The sequence below is a fragment of the Garra rufa genome, unplaced genomic scaffold (genome assembly GCF_049309525.1).
Source record: "Garra rufa unplaced genomic scaffold, GarRuf1.0 hap1_unplaced_001, whole genome shotgun sequence".
NCBI classification, from domain to species: domain Eukaryota; kingdom Metazoa; phylum Chordata; class Actinopteri; order Cypriniformes; family Cyprinidae; genus Garra; species Garra rufa.
The window spans coordinates 2,484,394-2,489,583 of record NW_027394276.1 but is presented as its reverse complement, the minus strand read 5'-3'; positions in this window follow the sequence as shown (position 1 = coordinate 2,489,583).

Genomic DNA, 5,190 nt, shown 5'->3' with positions numbered 1-5,190 from the left:
ATTCAATTGAAGATTATTTGATCTGTGTTTGTCACACAATAAAATGATTTATATGGTCAGATTCTTGAGAATGAGCACTTTCTTGTGATATATGATTTGTCTGTTTTGAGAAAAATATAAGAAATACACATTCTTTGTAATAATTCTTCACAATTGTTAGGCGGAAATTTGTGTGTGGAACAACATAAATTCTAAGCACAATTTTACTACTTTATGAATCATAAAACTAAAAGTTATGGTATTCCTAGTAAAGAGGAGACTCTAAGCTTTCAAATGAGACCATTTATGGGCTGATACTATGTGAAGAAGGTCGTGTAAATGAAGCAGCAACATTTTGAATTTTTTTTTATTATATTCTGACATCGTGATTCAATTGAAGATTATTCGATCTGTGTTTGTCACACAATAAAATGATTTATATGGTCAGATTCTTGAGAATGAGAGCTTTCTTGTGATATATGACTTGTCTGTTTTGTGAAAAATATAAGAAATACACATTCTTTGTAATAATTCTTCACAATCGTTAGGCGGAAATTTGTGTGTGGAACAACATAAATTCTAAGCATAATTTTACTACTTTATGAATCATAAAACTAAAAGTTATGGTATTCCTCGTAAAGAGGAGACACTAAGCTTTCAAATGAGACCATATATGGGCTGATACTATATGAGGAAGGTCATGTAAATGAAGCAGCAACATTTTGAAACACTTTTTGAGCAGAGTTTAAGAGGTTAAAGGTAAATTAGTATCTTTTAACATTAGTTTATGTACTGTGAATTAACATGAACATGAACACAGTTCATGTGGGTGTACAGCAATACACAATAAAGTGCTCTATAAACGCTTCATTCTTTCAAAATATCTTTAAAAATCAAGTTGAGTATTGTAATGGGGCGATATACAGTATATATATATATATATATATATATATAACTCATCTTAAAATGGTATAATTTTCAGATGTTTTGAACAGATAACAGCAAAGTTTTTTTGTTGTCAAAGTTTGTCTTGAAATTGTTAGTGTTTTTTTTTATTGAATCTAAAATTTAAATTATGAAAATAAATGTCTATCAATGAAGCTAAATTGCTCATGCTAAAAAGTTGTATTTTTCTTAATCTTTTGCTATGTGACTGAATAGGACAAGTTCATGGTACAGTTCAGTAAAAAATAAATAAAAAAACAACAACTGCAATATACAAAGAATGAAAGAGTTCGTGACCCTTTATATTTTCTCAAAGATCAGACTCTCAAAGTTCAGACATATTTATGTAGATTACACTACAGCAATGTGCAATGAGCATCTTACTCAAAGATGGTCTTAAACAAAACAGCATGTTCCACTGGTCTCTCTCCCTTTCACCCCTCCCCCCATCAGTCACTCTTCTAGTGACTGAACACAGACTGTCAGCCCAGTGACAGCAGTTTACTGATTTCTTTTTTTAATTTTCTTTAATTCATAGAAGCTTGAATAATTATGATATTACCAGCACTTGCTCATAATGATTAGATCTCTGTGTGAAAAAAGTTTTAAAGAGTTTGGATGCTGCACTTTAAAGATATAAAAAATTAGGGTTATGTTTTTTTAAAAAATCACCACGTCAACACCGTTCAAGATATCCCAAATCCGCTCGCAATTTAACATCTTCAGAATCTTCTCTTCATGTTAAAAAAGTTTGGTGTGAATACCTTGTTGTTCTTAGAAGGAGTGTGAATTTGTTTACAGCCTGATTTTTCCAAAAATCCACATTCAAATCAAAATAGCCAGCTTCCTGTTGGTCTTAGCTAATGAGTTTTATTTAGAAAGTTGTCCAGATTGATGAGAACAATATATGTACAGAGCTTGGTGACTGTAGGAAAAACTAACCCCCCAACTTTTGTCAAAAGATGGCGCTATAGAGTGCCTGCTCCACGCCCATTTATGACCTTTTGCCAGTGTCTAACTATCATTAATATTGATGTGTGTGTTGAGTTTCATGAAATTCTAAGCATGTTATCTGTCTCGAAAAGACAGGAATCTAATTTTAAAGTTTGACACGTTGCCATGGCAACAGCATTTGATTTATCATTGACCCCTTTACATATTCTCATCGGCCGTGTTTTGACATTATTTTGATGAAGTTTGAAGATAATCAAGTAAAATTAAGAGGCTGATTTCAAAGCATTTTGAAAATGACACGCTTCCTGCTGCCAGTTGGTGGCGCTATAACTTTGACTCATAATAGTCACATTTATGGAATCGGCATCATACAACGAACAAACTGGTGAAGTTTCATCAGAATCAGGCAATGTGTGCAACAGTAATTAGACACTTCCTGTTTCTCATTTCTCGCCATAACTTTGTCGCCTTGCCACGGCCAAACCGTTCGAGATATCAAAAATCCCCTCGCAATTTAGCATCCCCAATGTCTTGAGATCATGCTGACCGAGTTTGGTGACAATCCTATGGAAACCCTGGGAGGAGTACGTTAAATTCCAGAGCATGCGCTTTTTAAACAGCCCTAAATATCTCACTTCCTGTTGCGTGGAGCCTATGACATAGAGTACAAAAGTTGTTTGGCTCAGTGAGATCTATATGTGTACCAAGTTTCATATCAGTACGTGCAAGTATGTGTGCGCAGTACATCAAGTTTTCAAACTGTGTTCCAGGGGGCGCTGTAGAGGCCCTGAACCACACCCGGGTCCCAGCCTCTGTGGCGTCCTGATGGCCGCAGATTCCGACGTGTGTGCAAATTTTCAAGAGTTTTTGAGTATGTTAAGGCCCCCAAAAGTGCCCGGAAGGTTGAAAAAAAAAAAATAAATAAAAATTAAAGCTGCAAGCAGCGATGACCGGGCCCTCGCCGTCTGTGCAGTCGCCATCCCGATAGCATCAGGAAAACGGTGCCCAGTTGGCACATGCATTCACAGTAACCCTTTGGACTAACCCTTACTGTCTCTCCTCCTGCAGAGCAGAGTGAGATCAGATATGTTTTTTTTTTCTTTCATTTGTGGAGTTTTGTATAATTATGAAATGAACTGTGTTTGATCAGAATGAATAGTTATTTGTATGAAAAAAGTTTCAAAGAGTTAGGATGCTGCACTTTAAATATATAATAAATCATTGAAAATTGAAAATGGAAAATGAAATTTTAAGCATGCTATCTGCCTTAAATATCACAGGAAACAAATATTTTAATGTATTTTTTATTTTTATTTATTTGCCATGGCAACAGCATTTGATGCATCTGGGCTTTTACATTATTCTGATGAAGTTTGAAGAAAATCGAGTACAAATATATTGTTCGTTGTTTGTTCGTGTTTGTTAGTTCATTAGCCATTGTTAACAAAAGAGACCCTATTTTAAATAGTTACCATGTTTTATGGTCTACAAGCATTTTTAAATATTATTTTAATAATCTATAAGCATCTGTGAAATAATTATAAACAAATATATTAAAAATAAATACATATTAAAGCTGCAAGCAGCGTTGACCGGGCCCTCGCCGTCTGGCAGTCGCCATCCCGATAGCATCAGGAAAACGGTGCCCAGTTGGCACATGCATTCACAGTAACCCTTTGGACTAACCCTAACTGTCTCTCCTCCTCTCTGACTCTTTCTCTTGCCACCCATCCCCCCTCCTTACACTCAGCCACTTACCACACAAACACACACATAGAGTGCAGAGCAGAGTGAGATCAGATATGTTTTTTAATTTTCTTTCATTCGTGGAGTTTTGTATAATTATGAAATGAACTGTGTTTAATCAGAATGAATAGTTATTTGTATGAAAAAAGTTTCAAAGAGTTAGGATGCTGCACTTTAAATATATAATAAATTATTGAAAATTGAAAATGGAAAATGAAATTCTAAGCACGCTATCTGCCTCAAAAACCCAGGAAACAAATATTTGAATGTATTTTGTATTTTTATTTATTTGCCATGGCAACAGCATTTGATGCATCAGAGACGCCTTTACAGACTCTCATCGGCCGTGTTTTTACATCATTCTGATGAAGTTTGAAGAAAATGGAGTACAAATATATTGTTCGTTGTTCGTTCGTGTGTTAGTTCATTAACCATTGTTAACAAAAGAGACCCTATTTTAAATAGTTACCATGTTTTATGATCTACAACCATATTTAAATATTATTTTAATGATCCATAAGCATCTGTGAAATAATTATAAACAAATATATTAAAAATAAATACATATTAACTTAGTTGATGTATTTGTTTCTCATTCTAATTAAGTGAACTGAGCAGTATAGTGTCATACTTATAAGATTTTTTGTTCTATCAGTGAGAGTCTATATATGTATATAAATCATATAATTTTTCCTTAAAAGATTAAAAAAAGATTTTAATGCTCTTTAAGCACCTATACAAAATAATTATGTAAAGGTATACTGACAGAACAGTATATATCAACTGATTCTATGGATTATTTTCATTCTTATACACTGAGAATGAGCTAAATAGCATTATTGTTCAAACGATTCCTTATTTTATGAGGACCTCTAGTGTTCATCCCTGGTACTAGAGCTTTAATCTGACAATTTATATGACACTTTTAATGTTTTTGGGGCCTCTGAGCATGATAACATTTTGAAACTACACGTATTTCCTAAGAATTTCTTGTTCTTTATATGTAAAAAGTTTTGATGAGTTAGAATAATGCAATTTAAAGATATATGGAAATAACTCTCCATCTTTTTTACTGTTACTTTCATAAATCACCACATCAACACCGTTCAAGATATCACAAAGCCGTTCACATTTTAACATCTTCAGTATCTTGGCACCATGTTGACAAAGTTTGGTGTCTGATTCTGCTATGAGTGATATGAATTTATTCAGCTATATTTTTCCAAAAATCCACATTCAAATCAAAATAGCTGACTTCCTGTTGGTCGTAGCTAATGGGTGTAAATTTTTTGCAAAAAAAATCTGGTGACCAAAAATGATTAGGCTGTAGTTGAGAACTGTTAGTTTTATGGACAGTTAGAATGTTTTGTATATGCAGACAAGGGCTTTATGATGGGCCTGATTTGAATTTAGAAAAAAAAAAAATTCTTAAACATGTTTGAAGTTCTTAATAGATTTCACTGTTGCACATTTAGTCTTTTTATTTTTTTACAGTAATGTGCATTTTGCAGTTTGTTTACATGGTGTACATTGGATGCACATATTTATGACTTCTTGTTACAGTAT